The sequence below is a fragment of the Spea bombifrons genome, chromosome 5 (genome assembly GCF_027358695.1).
Source record: "Spea bombifrons isolate aSpeBom1 chromosome 5, aSpeBom1.2.pri, whole genome shotgun sequence".
In the NCBI taxonomy this organism is placed as follows: domain Eukaryota; kingdom Metazoa; phylum Chordata; class Amphibia; order Anura; family Pelobatidae; genus Spea; species Spea bombifrons.
The window spans coordinates 15755199-15773300 of NC_071091.1; the positions used below are offsets into that span (position 1 = coordinate 15755199).

Sequence of the window (18102 nt, forward strand, 5' to 3'; positions counted from 1 at the left end):
TTTATCAATATAAATATGCATTGTGTACTATAATCGGGGAGCCTTGCAGCCCCCATGCTGGTTGATCTGCATCTACTGCTGATAAAAACAATTAAATAGATTACAAGAATACCAAGAAAAATCTAAAAAAAATGACAAATTGCAGAGCTGCAGCTTTCCACCTCACACTGATTCAAGGATTCTCACCACTGACAGATCTGATACATCTGCTACATGGAAAATAGTTTGGGGCAAACTCATATGGCGGAGTCTCCCTCCCCCATACATTCGCAAGGGAACACGGCACATGCATTTAAAATAACCTCAGCTATTGTATGCATTTGAAAACTGAATGGTGCCTTTAAAGTTGTAGTCATATGTTTACAGGCTGCCAATTCATTTGAGGTTTAGAATTGAATACACCTTTATCCTATGTATGACAATGGGACCAATAGCCTGCTAGAAAAAGGAAAGGCTCTTTGGAGTGTTTCTCATAAAAACACTCTTCACAATATCCAGAGGCTTCAGGGATCTCAGAATAAAAAAGAAAAAAACATGGAGCGGTCCTTTTGTGGAAGTACTCCGTGAAGCCAGAGTAATGCATGCCGACCCTTGAAGAAAGTGCTGCATTACTTTGGGCTCTCTGAGTACTACCACAAAAGGATGAAGAAAGAAGTCAGAAGAACAAGAAGAAGCAAGAGAAGTAGCATAGCTGCAAAAAAAAGAAGACAGGGACATGAAAGTGGTTGGCTAAGAAGGTAGGGAGGCATTGAGGGAGCATGAGTGATAGTGTGATGGGGTTAATGAGACTGTAAGTGTGTGCGAGGAAGTGAAAAAGAAGTGAAATGCAAACAATTTGGAGCTCTCTGCTTAATTTTAGTTTTGCTGAGCCTCCTTTCTTGTTTTTGGACATTCATACGAATTAATGAAAATGGCAAATTAAAATCTGTGTAAATTAAAATGCACAAATTTACTGAGCGTTGCAAAGTGGCTCTGCATGTAATGTAGACAGGGATCCGTGGCTTGCCCCCTCCTGCCTCCAAGGGGCTATGAAACAGCCTTACCCCGGTTCCTCCAATCCGGGAGAGGGTGTGTGCGGAGGCTCCGCCCTTTTGTGGAAGTCTATGATTGCTATTGTGATCTTAATCAAAATTGTAAGGAGTCATGTGACATTATATATTAAGATATTAAGAGAGTAATTTGTATTGAAGTACTCTATTGCTGACCACAACCAGCATGGTAGGTGCTGTAATTGTTTGATCGGTAGACTGGGATAAAAACAACCAAATTATACAAAGAAATTATACACTGAAAATACAAGACGTTTTTCTTTAAGCAAGAGTGTTAAAATCTGACTAGTTTATTACAGCTAACGAAGGAAGTGGATGACTTCATCTTGGTCCCTAATGAATACGTATGCCACTTACACTGCTTTCATGAAGGGTGTCTACTTTTATTAAACTAGGCTCGGTTTATGTCATGGCATTGCATAAGACGGATTTATTACTGTGAACATTTATAGCTAGCGAGACTCAAGAATTCACAAGGGCAGCGAGCAGTAGCTTGTTTGTTTACTGAGATCGCATAAGAACAACATTGCAGATATTTTGAAGATCAAGCAAATAGATTTGACATTTTATTAACATTCCCAGTGTGATTTTAGGGCTGCTGTCGTATCTTTATAAAGACAATGTGCCTGTTTCCCCTGCAAGCTTTTCCTTCAGTCCAGAACCTTCATCTCGTTGATAAAATGACATATTATACGTTGATCTTGGCTGTGAGGTTGCACGTGGTTGATGTCTCTTTTCCTGGCCACTTTGCTTATGGGGAATGCCATTTTTGCCACCAATGTACATATTCAGTGGCCGGGACTCTGTCCTGCTGGAGTAGTCAGTAAGAGGGAATAAGTCCTATTTTTTGCCTACGATGAAGTATCTCTGAACAGCTTTAAAATGTATAGATCGGCCACGGTCAAATCTGAGCATGAGGTTTTCAGTCGCCCAAATCTAATTATTGTAAAACTATAAAAATTGTCCTCGTTTCCCATGGGGAACAACATGCTTTAAATAGTTAAACCATACGCCTCCAAAACGCAGACTGAATTCATTTATTAAAGCTACCTTAGGTGTTTGATAAGGGCTCAAACCTTAGGTAGCTTTAATAAATGAGTTTCATTATGCTAAAAGCCGTGACGGTGACATGTCCTCTTTAATCATGTCTCTGACAGTTTGTGTATTTTGCTGTAAAGGAAAGGCTAGCTGGCTACATATAGCGGGCATTGAATTATAATTTATCCCATTGCCTTATTGTGACCTGTGCTGGTTTCTTCATTGATATGTTAATTTACCTTCATGCTTCTAAGGAAAAAACATTGTATTTGAATTTGTACACAGCATGCTGGATTCAAGGAGCAGCGGCTCATTAGCCAACACGAGGATGTAAACACAAATCAGTCATTTTGGGAACCGCCAAAGCTTTCTTTAAATGACACCAGCAGATCATTTAGGTTGTCCGCGGTGGAGTGTAACAGACTACAGATAAACAAAAGTGTATGTTTAGTTCTTCAGCATTGAACATGTATATTAATTTCCATATGCGTTGCTGCTGGGTGTTTGACGCACCGTGTGTACATCAAACTGTGGATGGATACCATCCAGAAATGTAAGTGGCCTCCACTGTGCGCTACATGTGCTTCAGCCAAGTAAATCGAATTTAGCAATAAGCTAATTTTGAAAATAATAAAAAAATCTATGCATATATTTAGAATTCACTCCTTCATTAATTATGATTTTATTTTTAATTGCCCTCATGATGCATACTTTGGCCAGGCTATCTAAATTATTTGATTGTAGGCTATTGCTTTTCTATGGTTTAACATGTATCAATCTGCTAAAGGGGAATGGGTGGGGAAGCCAAATCTAAAGTTTTAGGCAACGAGGAAGGGGCAGATGTGCAGCTTGGAACCTCCTCATCTGGCAGCGGATACACGCGGTACCGCTAAGGGTCATTGTGAAACCTGAGTCTACAGAAGGCGATGTTCAATTCCCTACCTCTCAAGCCTCCCGTTTTGCGGGGAAGAGTCCTGATTTCCCTGGACGTCCCGCTGAGCTGTAACATTGGGGGTCTTTGCTTTTGCCGCACAGCACAGTGGGTCACAGCTGGCACATGGCCACCTTGCAATATTTTAACGCAGAACGTTGCAATATGATGTCATATCACACCCCACCTTATCTCTATCCACACCCAAATGAGGGTGTTGTGTCTAGACCACCTAAAATGTTGGGGGTGGGATATGAAGTTGGTTCATTTTCAAAAGGGGCAATCATCAAGCAGAAACCCTTAATAGTTTGGGGGTGTTCATCTCTCACAAGCCCTCTGGTTTTTAGGGTTTATAAGACTTGTATAGGCTCCTTCAAGCAGGACAGCAATAAGCAGGTGCTTAAATGTATTTTAAATTCCACTTGCCACTTGCCACAAACGGTAGGCGTTGGCACCCTCTTTTAAATGAAAATGTTGTAAATTTACAGTTTATGTAATTATCGTGTCTAGTATAATTTCAGGTTGAGGCGTGAAGACAAGATACACGGTAGCTATATTTAAATGTTACTGGAAAGATCTTAAACTGATGAACTATGGCATTTACTATGGGCTAAAGTAGTGTTTATCCCCCTGGTTGGTGTAAAATATTGTGTTCTGTAGTAACTCGGTTTCTGTGGCATCACGTCTAGTCAATTCCCGGTCCTGAAGATTTCTCAATCTCCTTTTCCTTACAAAACTGCCTGAAGCAATCAGTAACAATCAGCGAGCTCACGATAGAGTGATTTAGTGGGGAGTAATAATCATACAGATTCTGAAAAAAAGTTAACTGTGGTATACACAGGGTGGGGGCAACACGTACAGCGCCCCCTTTTAATCTATGAACGCCTTCGCATCGGTTTATTTTGTGTAGGATTTGGGAAAATTGACGCACCTGCTTTATGAGAGCTAACTCTGAGGCAGCATTGAAAAGGTGTGGGTTTTTTTTTTTTTGCGTTGCTCAAATCCATAACTAAAATAATGTTATTTTAGACGGTGCTCTTCTGTGTGAAACTACCAGCCATTTCAGGATGAATAGATTTGTAATTCCATTGTGGTTACGTCCATAGTGAGGCATTAGTGCTTTACAAAATCTTATCAAAAGAAATCTTGGGACCCTTCAATTATTCAGGCAAGGTAACCGTTAAAGGGACGGTTTAGTGTCCCTGACAGCCCTGCTAAAGAAGAATGCAAAATAACGTACTTTTTGAGTATGCTTCAATATGCATTCATATATGCTTACTTAAGGTACTTTCAGCCAAACACATCTCCTCCATAGAAAATCTCCTGAGCGGAAGAGGTGCATGTATATGGGGGGATCTGCAGAATCCCTCCATGCATTTGGTTTAAAGGGACCACCTAGCCTTCATATGTAATAAAGTGTATGTGATGGCTGGAGTGTCCCTTAAAGATATGCAAGAAATACTGTATTGGGTCAAAAAGTTATCAATAACTTGAAGCAATTCGTATTATAATATTTTACTTAAGACATTTGTTTCAACAAAAAAAGTAAAACATGAGAAAAATATTAATTGTGTGTATATATATATGAATACCGTATTTGCTCGATTATAAGACAAGGTTTTTTCCAGAGCAAATGCTCTGAAAAATACTCCTCGTCTTATAATCGGACCTCAAATAGGTCTGACTATGAGATTAAGATCCAGATCCCCCGCAGCGATGCAGGGGACCCGGATCCTCCTGTCTCCCCCCCCCACCCCCAACTTACCGGTACTTCTGGGTCCCCGGTGCTTATTCCGGGCAGCGTGTAGAGCTCTACGCGATTCGTGTACACAACTTCCACTGCAATCGGGAGGAGGTGCATTTAGCAGCGGGGGTTGTCTGCGTCCATCGCGCAGACCTTCCCCAGCTGTCAGAGATCAGAGTTCCCCGTGATCTCTGACAGCTGGGGAAGGTCTGCGCGATGGACGCAGACAACCCCTGTTGCTAACCGCACCTCCTCTCGGCTGCAGCGGAAGTTGTCTACGCGAATCGCAAGTGCAATTCTGGAGGCAGAGTGGCATATAGGGGGTCAAAAGGCATATCATGGGGCACAGTGGCATTTAGAGGGTTAAAAGGCATATTATGGGGCACAGTGGCATTTAGAGGGTTAAAAGGCATATCATGGGGCACAGTGGCATATAGGGGGTATAAGGCATTTCTGGGGCAAAGTGGCAAGCCAGGGGGCAGGTTGAAAAAAAAAAAGGAAATAAAAACAAAATATTTTTGTCAATCATAGCTATTATTAAAAAAAAAATTGTTCACATAGTTTACATGAATTAACATTTACTGGTAAAACTTTTTTTCATAAATTAATATTCAGATTTTGGGGGGTCGTTTTTATAATCATGCAAATACGGTATTAGCAATTATGGCATGCAACTGCAAGCTATTTAAACAATTTAGATTATTTAAGCGTCAACAAAATATGAAGAATTTATTCTCTGCATTAAATATGCATTCTAGAGGCCAGATAATTGGCTCTTTGTAATTTCTCATCATCAAAATAAGAATATACCGTATTTGCTCGATTATAAGACGAGGTTTTTTTCAGAGCAAATGCTCTGAAAAATACCCCTCGTCTTATAATCGGGGTCGTCTTCTAATCAGACCTCAAATAGAGGTCTGATTAGGAGACTAAGATCCAGATCCCCCGCACCGCTGCAGGGGACCTGGATCCTCCTGTCGTCGCCCCCCCCTCCCCACACACTTACCGGTGCTTCCGGAGGTGAAGTTGGCAGCGGGGGTTTGTATGCGTCCGTCACAAATACCTTCCCCGACTGTCAGAGAACAGAGTTCCAGAGTTCCTGATCTCTGACAGCCGGGGAAGGTATTTGCGACGGACGCATACAAACCCCCGCTGCCAACTCCACCTCCTTCCGGCTGCCGCGGAATGAGACGTCAACCCGCTGCCCCGGCAATGCAGCAGGAAATTGGAAGCACCGGTAAGTAAGTGTGTGTGTGTGTGTGTGTGTGTGTGTGTAATGCCTTACACCCCTATATGCCACTCTGGCACTTAGGGGGTTAAAAGGCATATTATGGGGCAGAGTGGCATATAGGGAGGTATAAGGCATTTCAGGAGGCAGAGTGGCGTTAAGGGGGCATTTAATAGTGCACTCTGCCTCCTGAAATGCCTTATACCTCCCTATATGCCACTCTGCCCCATAATATGCCTTTTAACCCCCTAAATGCCAGAGTGGCATATAGGGGTATAAGGCATTTCTGGAGGCAGAGTGCTCTATATAATGCCTTTTAACTCCCTTAATGCCACTCTGCCTCCTGGAATGCCTTATACCTCCCTATATGCCACTCTGCCCCATAATATGCATTTTAACCCCCTAAATGCCAGAATGGGATATAGGGGTATAAGGCATTTCTGGAGGCAGAGTGGCACATAGGGGGTCAAAAGGCATACCATGGGGCACAGTGGCATATAGAGGGTTAAAAGGCATATCATGGGCCACAGTGCCATATTGGTGTGGCAAGCCTGGGGGCAGATGTGCGTAACTGGGGGACAGGTTGGAAAATACAAGAAATAAAAACAAAAAAAAAATATTTTTCTCAATCATAGCTTTTATTAAAAAAAATAGTTTACATGAATTAACATTTACTGGTAAAACTTTTTTCCTTTAGGGTCGTCTTATATTCAGGCTTTTTCTTTTTTTCCTAAGTTAATATTCAGATTTTGGGGGGTCGTCTTATAATCAGGGTTGTCTTATAATCGAGCAAATACGGTATGTTTTATTGCAACATGCTGTTGTGGGAATAAAGCCGTAGTGCCAGTAATCCAGCCGCTGTCCGCATTTATGGCTGCTGGCCTTAAAGTGCCAGTGCCACCTTCTCATCACCATTCCGGGCCGTGAAGATCAATAGAATAAGATTAGTGGAATGTTTGGTTCTGCACTGCTTGCTGTCAGCTTCCATAATTCATCAATATTAAGAGTAAGAGCAATATTTTTTTTTCCTGCCTTGCAGCCTAGATCTGTAATTAAATTAGATATGCAGATATTGCAATAGGCTATTTGCGTATTACACGCTAAGGACCCAACTTTTAACTATAGCAGCCAGCGAACGGTTATGGCTGTCTGCCAGCAATTTAGTATTGTGCTATTATGCGAGTATCATGTTGGATATTCTGTGCTCCCAACTTCAAAAGCCCTTAGATTGTTATATAACTTCATTAGGTTTCGGAGAGACTAATTGGTTTCTTGCTGTGCTTTGGAAGAAGGAAAAAAAAATGAATTGGCCACAGTGACTGCCATCTCCGTGATTACATGCATCTTTTTTATTATGATTCAGAACAAAACCACCTCCAGCAATTTGTCTGCTTCTATGTATTCACGTCCGCCTTCGAATCAATACAATTTAAAACGGGGACAGTATATCGCAAACTGTCAAGCCCGTGTGTTCTCCCTGGCTGCGTTTCTGCTGCAGAGACTAGATAGCCTGCCTTCCGTGAAACTCCATAGGCAAGCCCATCCTTATGCATTATATCTTTTTTTTAATGCATCGTATGGCTGTGTATTTAAAAGCTGGCGAGTCTCAGACAAGCGCATGTTGTCTTGACTGTACACATCTGCGCCCTGTGCATGGCGATCCTCTGAGAATATCTCGCCTATAGAGGTTTTCCTCTATGTAGTCATCGATTCCCCCTCTCTCCAGTGTAGTACAACCTTCCCGTTCCAGCTTGCTCGAGCAGAAACCTGTTTTGAATTCATTTGCTGAATGAGCCTGGCCTGACCGCAATCGGTGGCATTGCTCAGAGACATGGAGAAGAGTTTGTAGGTGAAGCGGTCTATGATGAGTACGGAACAACGGTAAGTTTTACCTTTTATTTTTGGACAATAGGAGAAAACTGTACACGTTTTAGTTTAATTAATTCTAATGTTATATCAGGATTTTAAAGATCTCGTGCCTGTTCTTGAGGCCGCCTTGATGCACGCTTTATTCTAAATTATTTAAAACCTCAGTGCTTCTTAACCGACTGAGTTTCAGAGATGAGATCAGCGCTGCTGCTCAGAAGGTTAACCCGAGGTCCCAGAAGAATATTGCGAATTCTCCGCGGGGAGTCTTTCCCAGTGTACACAGTTTATAAACCTTTAGAAATGGGGAGTCTAGAATTAACCCTGTAAGCGCCGGCTGCGTTGTGCTACTTACCCCACCCAGTACTCCGAGTCTGTCTTTATGATGGAATATACACTATTCCTTATTTATCTGCCATGGTTTCTTTTTTTCCCCCCATGAGATTTACAGCTTCACTGGATACGGTGTTGATCTTAACACCCCCTGGCAAAAATTAAGAGCAGAATGCAAGAGACCCACTTTTGATCCGTCAGATCCTAAGTCGTGAATGTTTCTTGACGTTTAAGAAGAAAAAAAATCTAATGTAATTATTTCCTGTAATAAGAAATGGGATGTGTCAGGATGAAAAATGATGTGTACACACATGAATTACATATATTAAATATGGCATAAGTCTTTCTGTACTAACCTGATACACTACATCATGTTTAAAGTAATTGGTAAAATATGTGCAGAAAATATTTTACAGTAAATGGACGTTATCAAAAATTATGAATTCATGAAAAATCAGATTGGGGAATCTGGGCTTTTAATTATAACTTAGAGAGTGGAAGATAAGTGGAACAGCCTCCCAGCAGAAGTATGGTGGGAATTTAAACATACATGGGACAACAATGTTAAGCTTCTGGTCTGTTTCTATATGTTTATATATGTATCCAAGTTCAGATAAATGTGCGTCATTCTGTGGGCCCTGACGGTGCACAACTCCCCTACAGTGACACAATTCAGCTCACTAAAATAATTTCCATTATCCAGTTCTTTCACCCCAAATTTCATACCGGTACACTAGTAATCTATTTTCATGCTACGAGATGATGGTGCTGGTAACTCTACAGGCGACCCATAAGCTTTCCGCTCGACACAATTCGACATGTTTAAAATGAAATAAATAGTGGTGTGTTTCGTATCATTCATCACCACTGTTAAAGATATTAATATCATGTCTGAACAATTATACTCAAATAATACCCATTTTGGCAAAGACTTGAAGGAAAAGGAAGTGAGGAATAAAAAGAAAAAGCCATTTGATTAAGGACTGATAATAGTGGAAGCCGTACTTTAAAAAAAACAAGCAAACAAAAAAACATTCACCACAATGTATGAAATGCGTTTCTAATGTTTCTTTGCCATTGAAGTTTTTAGGTCTGTTTTGGCTACATTTCTGAGCCGCTAATTGCGTTTGATATTAAAGAGCAGCCTTAGAGTTTGCCATGTAATTCAGAAGAGTAACCAGAACACCTGGCACTATGAAAACAAGGCCTGGACTGGCACACCGGGCAAATGCCGGATGGGTCACTGGCCGACAGCCCCACGCACTTAACCAATCTGCTGCTCCCGCGTGCGGCCGGTAGCTGGATATGCCCAGCAGCTCGCTACATGAACCTAAAAACATAGAGCGTGACTGTGCACTTTTAGCCATTGGCTGCACTTTCATCATCAGGTGGTTACTGACCTTAAAGTGCCAGCCCCCCGTGATTGCCAGTATGGCCCTGTAATATATAGTTTCATTTATTGGCAATTCCTTAGCATACCAAGAAACCAAACACCTAAAGCAAGGTGTATGTAGTGTGAACTATGGCTATTGGGTTACAGCTCACATTCCATCTTGCCCGTCTTTAATGCTTGCAAAAGCAACTTGGCAGATTGTAACTTGAATGAACCCGGGTAATCAGCCTGGCATAACCCTGCTGAACAATATTAGCTGGCCAGCCATTGTAACACATTGGTGACCTAGTATGCATATTGTTTTAAAGACAAGCTGCTATGTGGTATATGTTTATGTGATATAATGTATAATAATGTAATACCGTATTTGCTCGATTATAAGACGACCCCCCCCAAATAAAAATATTAATTTAGGAAAAAAACAAAAAGCCTGAATATAAGACTACCCTATAGGAAAAAAGTTTTACAAGTAAATATTAATTCATGTAAACTAATTTTCATATTTAATAAAAGCTATGATTGAGAAAAATATATATTTTTTATTTCCTTTTATTTGCCAACCTGCCCCCCCCAGTTATGGACATCTGCCCCCAAGCTTGCCACTCTGCCCCCAGAAATGCCTTATACCCCCCTTTTTGCCACTCTGCCCCATGATATGCCTTTTAACCCTCTATATGCCACTCTGCCTCCAGAAATGTCTTATACCCTCCTATATGCCACTGGCATATAGGGGGTTAAAAGGTGTATCATGAGGCTGAGTGGCATATAGGGGGTTAAAAGGCATTTCTGGAGGTATATATATATATAACTGCTAACAGCAATCACACTCCTATCAAGCCAAGGCAGCCAGCACATGCTGGAACCTGGGGATGATAGTAGTGTGATAACAGCCTCCCTATGCCAGGCTACCACCACCACCACCCTTACACATCCATGCTATCACACACACACTCATTCACAAACATTTAAATACTCATTCATTCCATTAATCACACAATCACACATCGCTCAAAAACCCTCCCCCACCCCCTTACCTGAACTGCAGATCTCCCACTCGCAGACTTCTGCAGGGGCCCGGCTGTGCGAGCAACTTCTCTGGCCCCGCCCCCAGAGGAAGGAGTGGGGAGGCAGAGTTATGTGAGGACTGTGCTAGCTTCCTGTTCTCCTGCTGCTAGTGGCAGAGACGCTGCTCGCGACCAAAGCCCGGTAAGCAGCACGACCCCAGCAGAATGAGGTCTGATTAGAAGATGACCCCGATTATAAGACGAGGGGTATTTTTCAGAGCATTTGCTCTGGGGAAAAAACCTTGTCTTATAATCGAGCAAATACGGTAATACTTCAGGGGATCGTTTGTAAGGCTGACGAGTGTGTGCAGGCCTCGCTGTGTCATGGCTTCACTTAAGTACGGTAAATACTCTGTAACCTGATCAGATGGGAGGCTCGCCAAATCCTGTATATGCGACTCCTACAGAGACTGCACAAGTTACTAAGCAACATGATGGGCCAACCTGACACCTACGGCTACATCAAAAGAAGGAAAAACATTTTGGAAAGTATATTCCTGGCTTATGGGTTTATATAAGAGGAAAAAAAATTTGCATACATTTTTACATTTCACTACATCGCACAGTATTTATAGATTGAATTTGCAATATGTGTACCTTGATTGTAAGCCCACCAGAGCAGCTCCTCTCCTTCTGTTACAGTATGTCTAATGTTTATTCGTGTTTATTTTCCCCATTATTGTGATGATACTATGGAATCTCCTGGCACTCTATAATTAAAACATCATGCCGTAAAAAGCAGTCATCTTATCGTTTTTTGCTTAGGGTTTTCCTCCCCATTAAGTTTTCACCTTTTTGGTGGTTCAGGTTTTGGGATGCGGATAGTGGGGATAACTTCATAGCAGGGAGCCATTTTTTTGTTTTGCTTTCCCAGAGATCTGGCAGGCTGTCATTTAATTTAAAAATAAAATTAATGCTAACTGCTCTGTTGGCTCCCGTTGTTAATATGAGACAATTTCCCTTTAAATGACAGCTTCGTTCCATCTATAGAAGTAACAATGGAAACATGTCTTAAAGGGACAGTCTGATGTCCTTGACATCCCCTCTAAGCAAGAATGCATATTAAAGTAGAAGCAGTCTCTGATATTCATATCGCTTGATTTTTTTAATATTTAGCGATTCTGACGTTGTTGCTTTAAAGTAGCAGTCATGCTTCACCGTCCACGTATTTTATCAAACCATAAATGCAGCTGCCGACTAGCCAACATCCGTGAAGGCATCTCCTTAATGTGCTGGGAAGCTGGGGGGTTTGTGTGTTTTAATTTCTCCCAACAAGTTGTATAAAAGAAAATAACGTCTAAGTCTACTTCCATTTTATATGCTTGCCGTCGAATAACATTCCGTTAATGAGTCTCGTTGTAAACTTTAATTGTCCACGTTTACATGCTAATTAACATTTACTGAATATAATAATATCTGCACAAATTGAATGTAATGCCATTAAAAACCTTTCACTTAGTCATGTTCGAAGAGAGGTCTTAGAAACCCTGCTTTAAGAAAGTAAAAGGTATAGTGGGATTTGGGCCTAACTTGGCATCTTGAAGACTGATATTTAAATAATAATGGGGAATAACTGTAGTAAGTGATACCGATCAATCATGGAATTAGGTCTTATGTTAAAAGTAAAACGAAATGAGAAACAAGAAAATCTTTATATCATCTCTGGCCAATCGCTTAAGGCTTTATTCCCTAAGCTTTTCCTGGCCAAAGTGGCAATTTCTCTACAATCCATGACATATCGGGAATATCATAAAAGCAGCACCGTTATTGATTAAACTTCTCAGTCTGTTGCATTTGTTTCAGTTGAATTTTCCCTTCGTAAATATTCATAAATGCACGTTTCAGGATGTTTTTTGTAAATAATCTTTAAAGTAATAGTATACTTTATGTAAAGAATCAAGTTCCAAAGCAATTAGAATGGCGTGTACACAATAAAGGCCCCCCACACACACCACCAATTATAGTTTAACTCATTAGTAACTAGCAAGAAAATACCATATAAATTATTAAACCTAATCTATCTTGGATCGCGTCTCAGCTGTATTATTGTATAGGATCTAACTGCTGCTCGGTGTTTGACCCGGAGTCTACTGCTAAAGTCCTGCTTCCTCGGTGAGGTTTCTTCTTTCTCCTGACAAGGGAGCAGTGTTTGGTCATGCTCGCTCCCTGGCCACTTCCCATCTACTTCCTCCACTTCCATCCCATTGAAGGCTGTCATGAGCTAGCCCTGTCCTAAGGTGGAATTAACCCCATCCCTTAATAAAGCCATTCCACCAAAATAGAGAGTGAGTACAGGGAACCTACTCTGGGAAGTTCCCAGGTAGGTTAATCGGTAGTTGGCTGTTTTATTTTTACTTAACAGAAAGCATAGGCTGCTGCCTAGCATACCTAGCCTTGAAGGGCACAGCTGGCCCTGCACAATGTAGTAAATGAAATATATACATTGTTAATCTATACATTAGTTCGCAGTTTTTTTTTGCAGTTTTTTTTCGGTGTTTTGACGCATTCCCTTTAGGTAAAAACAGTTCTCTGCTGTCACACTATTTTATTTGTTATTTGCTTTGGAGGCAATGATGATAAAACCACAGACTTATTACATTTGTGCAGTTTAATAATGTTCAGTACAGTATTCTGTTTTTTTGTTTTTCCTCTGGAGTTTGTCCAAATCGTGTTATATCACCCTGGTATTATTGAATTGACTCGGTTTTTTATGGTGTTGGACATCAGTCTTTATAAAAGCTCTTGATGCTAATGCAGGAGCAGGCTCTCTACAGAAATGAAATAATCTATTGCGTGTAATTTATTATATTAAGTGCATTTAAGTCCTGGCTGTGCTTTTGTAGCATGACTTATTATTTTTCTTGTGGTGCGAAGATGGTTTAAGCTTTCGACTACTGGGGGAGGCTAGAATTTGTAGATTTGCAACAGCAAACATTTTAAAGGATCAGCTTAGTGTCCCTGACCCCCCCCCACACTATAGATTAACACACATGTGACCGCTTTAGTATGCATTCATTAAAAATGAAAATAAAATAAAAAAGCACTTACCTGATGTAGAACCTACAGCCCTGCAACTACTTAAAGCAGACTGTTAGTCGAAGGACTCGGTCCCATTGAAGTCATTGGAAGACTTTTCTTTCCAAAAAGACCCCTGCGGGCAGCGTTTTCCCAAACCAGCACTGGAGCTGACGGGACGTAAGTGTGTCACATGCATGGCTAACTGGGCCCAATTTAGACATTTCCACTTAGGGGTGTACTCACTTTTGTTGCCAAGGTTTAGACATCAATGGCTGTTTGTTGAGTTATTTTGAGGGAACAGCAGATTTACACTGTTATACAGGCTGTACACTTTACATTGTAGCAGAGTGTCATTTCTGCAGTGTCGTCACATGAAAAGATATAATAAAATATTTACAAAAAATGTGAGGGGTGTACTCACTTTTGTGAGATAATATATAAATATATATATATACATATATATATACATACATACATACATACATACATACATACATATTCCTTCAAAACTATAGTCAAGGTGTAAGTCTTTTTCTTTCCTCCTCTAGCTACTTGCTTGGAAAGGTTAGCACACCTTCATGCTTTATGTGTCTGCCGGGGTCCCACGCCGGTCTGTTGCTGATGGGCGGCGCTCGCGTGATGACGCGCACGCATCCTCTCCACAAGAGGACGTGCACACTGTTATGCGAGCCGCCGTGCTCTAAAGTGCGTGTCGAAGTGGCACGCTCGCAGGTGTTGCACACACACGCTATTACGTCATTCACAATCCTATTGGTGTTGATTTTCCCGCCCTTGTTCTAATTTAAACCTTCTGTCCCACTAGTTCAGTCCCCGTTCAAAGAGTCACATAGTGATTTGCTCTGGGTTTGTTTGCTTCTGCTTCTAGTCTACCTGTGTCTATCGTGTACTGAACCTTGGCTTGTTTTTGACCTTGATCCTGTGCCGTCTGCCCAGAGGCGTATCTACTGAAAATAGCGCCTATGGCAAGCACTGAAATTGCGCCCCTGTCCAAATATCTAAATCCCATTTACTAGCCCCTGCTGCCCATATATATATATATAAATATTAGTCCCTGCTGCCGATAGCAGGTATAGATCAACACACAAACCCAGATCAATTGAAATTCACTTGTGATCTCAGCACTGAAGGTATATATCAAATAAACAGAATCAGACATACAAATCCTGTATTTGCAGGTATACAATAATAATATATGAAACGTAGCATCGCAGGTATAGATCAAATAAATACATGGAAACAGCATTGCAGGTATTAATCAACTGAATAAGACATACAAACCCTGTATTTGCAGGTACACATAATAATGTATGGAAACATAGCATAGCACATATGGATCTACAGAATAACACAAAAACCCAGCTTTGCAGGTAAAGATCAATTGGAATTCGCATAAAAACACGGCATTAAAGGTAAATTTAAAAACCCCTAAATTACAGGCATAGATCACAGGTTGCACACCCCAAAGCCAGCCCTGGCATCCACACTGCCCACATAGAACCTGACCAGCACCCAGATAACACACATAAGATTTGCAATCTTTGTCCCCAAATAGCCCAGCACAAGTCAACTTTGTCCCCAAACAGTCCGGCCTGTGCCATCTTTGTCCCATATACACCCTGCCTGTGCCATCTTGGTCCCCAAGGCTCAAACCTCCTGCTAGTGCCATCTTTGCCCTTCCACAATTTTACATCTATGGTACACAAACACTTTTACAGTCACTCACTAATTCACACTTTAATTCAGACAACTCATCCACACATTAACTCATGCTCTCCCTCATTCAGACAACTCATCCACACATTAACTCATGCTCTCCCTCATTCAGACAACTCATCCACACATTAACTCATGCTCTCCCTCATTCAGACAACTCATCCACACATTAACTCATGCTCTCCCTCATTCAGACAATACATTCAGATATTAACTCATGCTCTCCCTCATTCACTCAATGCATCCACACATTAATGCACACTCTTTACTTATATCTACCCCCTCTCCCTCCCTTATCACTTTCTAACCCCCTCTCCCTCCCTTATCACTTTCTAACCCCCTCTCCCTCCCTTATCACTTTCTAACCCCCTCTCCCTCCCCCCCACCCACTACATACCCTCCCCCTACCCGCTATATACCCTCTCCCCCCCCTACCCACTATATATCCTCCCCCCTTCCCGCTATATACCCTCTCCCCCCCTACCCCTGACCGCCGTAATATGATGTCATATTTCGGCGCCCAGCAGTGAAGCAGCGGGCACCAGCGAGCGGCTTTTAAACGCTGTTTTCTTTTTTTTGATGCGGGGGAGAACGAGGGGCGCCGAGCGGTTGCTCTCTCTCCTCCGCATCATAAAAATTCACAAAATTGGACAAATCTATTCAAAATGCATTACTGAGTCCCAGGCAATGTTTTCAGGTGCAGCAGGTTCACAGCGTGATGATGTAAACACGAGTACTCATCCCCTCTTCCTTTCCCCCGCCATAGGCCTTCTTGTTTCGCTGGGAAATTAAAGCAGTTCAAATGAATCACATGTTGGTTTTCTTTTGACATTTATCCCCAAATTGTAGGCCAATTACCACTTTTCCATAGTTTACTATAATTGTAGGTCAAACTAAATATATTCTTATTGAATTTAATGTCCGCATTTCACGGCACAGAGAACATTGAGCATCAGACAGACACCACTGTGCTAAATGGCGGGTGATCATTTCAGACATAAAACTTGTATTCTACCTTTTACATGGCCAAAGCGAAAACAGATGTGCTAGAAATGGTCCTATTTTTCTACATTGTATGTTTATTGCTAAGCAGATCTGTATTATTAATCATTAATAGCTGGTAGACATTACACTGATTTGACTGCACTAGAGCAGGGTTGTCCAGGTTTCTCAGGAACTTTTACCCAACATTCCTTCTAAAAGAATCCTTTATTTTCTGAAACCAAAGCAATAGTAAAGAACCTGATGGTCCCCATCAGGAAGGGCTCGTGGATGCTAGTACCGCAGGTTGGAAGACTGTTTACAGATTATTTAATTTAACTATAATTGACAGTTGATCCTTTGGTTACATGTTTGGCATACCAGTGTTATGTCCAAAAAATGCTGCCATCTGTTACCTTTGATGCTCCCTCTGTAGGGAATCAATTTACTTTTACAGAGTATATATTTTAAAATATTTTGAATGGTTATTACCATTATTGGATTAAAAAATTATTTAAAAATTACTCTGCTGTTTTTGGATATGTTTTTAGGCCTGTTAACCACTTCTGTATTGTAGTACTGTTATCCCAGTCTACTCAACAAACACCCTGGCTTCTGTTGTGGTGATTAAAAGAATGACTTGGTCCTAATCACCCAACCATAAACTGATTTCATTGGCATTGCCATAAGGAACCAGCTGAAAATGTTGGAAGAAAAGTCACCCAAAATATTACATCAATAGCAACCTCCAGATAAAGGAGGTTCATTGAGATACAAGTTTGTCAATGCTAATATACATTACCGTATACAGCGCTGGATTTAATGGTCAAGGAGAAAATGTTTTTCTTTGGAACTTTACATCTAAACATGCTGATTTGCAGAGTGTGAATGAATGACACAATGATGAGTATATTATGCCAAAGGTTCTAAAGTAGATAGAAGTTGGCTTTAGGGCTAATGTGACTGTACAATCTGGAGATTAAATAAAAATTATTACTGCTATGAGTTTCCATTGACACGGAACAGTAATTTATGCAATTTCTCACTGTGAAACAAATGACAGTGACCTCGGGGAGAGTATTAACTGTGCAGAGGAAGAAGGGAACCAAATAACCGAATGACCCAGAAGATACTTCATTCTACTTCTAAAGCATACATTGTCTAAATTTCACATAAGGGTTAGCTCATGAACCTTTGCAGCGTTTTCTTACTCTGTTCAACGCGAAACATTTTATCAATGCTGCCATCTGTTTCAGAAACAACTTTTTGGAACACGACCTAAAGGCTTAGATGTCATAATTAAAAAATTTTCTCCACTTAAAATTACTTAAGGCATTTAAACCATGTTTAGAAACAGAATTGGACCCACTTGGCCACTATTGTCTGCTATAGAATGTACAGTACGGTCGCAAAAAATGTTTTAGAACAAAACAATCTTCTATGACACTTGGATAGGCGGAAAGCCCAATGGACTGTCATGTGCGATGTTCAAGTTGCTGATGGCTCACGCTGTGTGTCCCTGTCACATGTCAAAGAAACGAATGCACGCACTGATTCCAGCATTTCCATGCATGGCACGCTTTACAAGTTTGTAATCCGTAGCCTTAGGGGTAAACTAAAAAAAATGTATTAACTTGGTTTTGCATATTATAGTAGGGTTTCAAGTAGAACCACAAAATCAACTAAAAAGGGTATCAAAAAGGCTAGTTTAAATTGTGTCAAC

General features: G+C 41.0%; 1 protein-coding gene across 3 annotated transcripts in view; it reads left to right on the top strand.

Moving 5' to 3' along the window:
• The window catches only part of CDK14 (cyclin dependent kinase 14), a 202502-nt gene that overhangs the window by 33482 nt on the left and 150918 nt on the right, over positions 1–18102 (top strand). Inside the window, exon 1 of one of the 3 annotated variants that reach the window (XM_053468071.1) lies at positions 7513–7871. The exons of the other annotated variants lie outside the window; for them this stretch is intronic. The gene's annotated coding sequence lies outside the window, so the exon portion shown is untranslated. Of the gene's footprint in view, positions 1–7512; positions 7872–18102 lie in introns of those variants that run through there. 3 annotated transcript variants of the gene reach the window in all.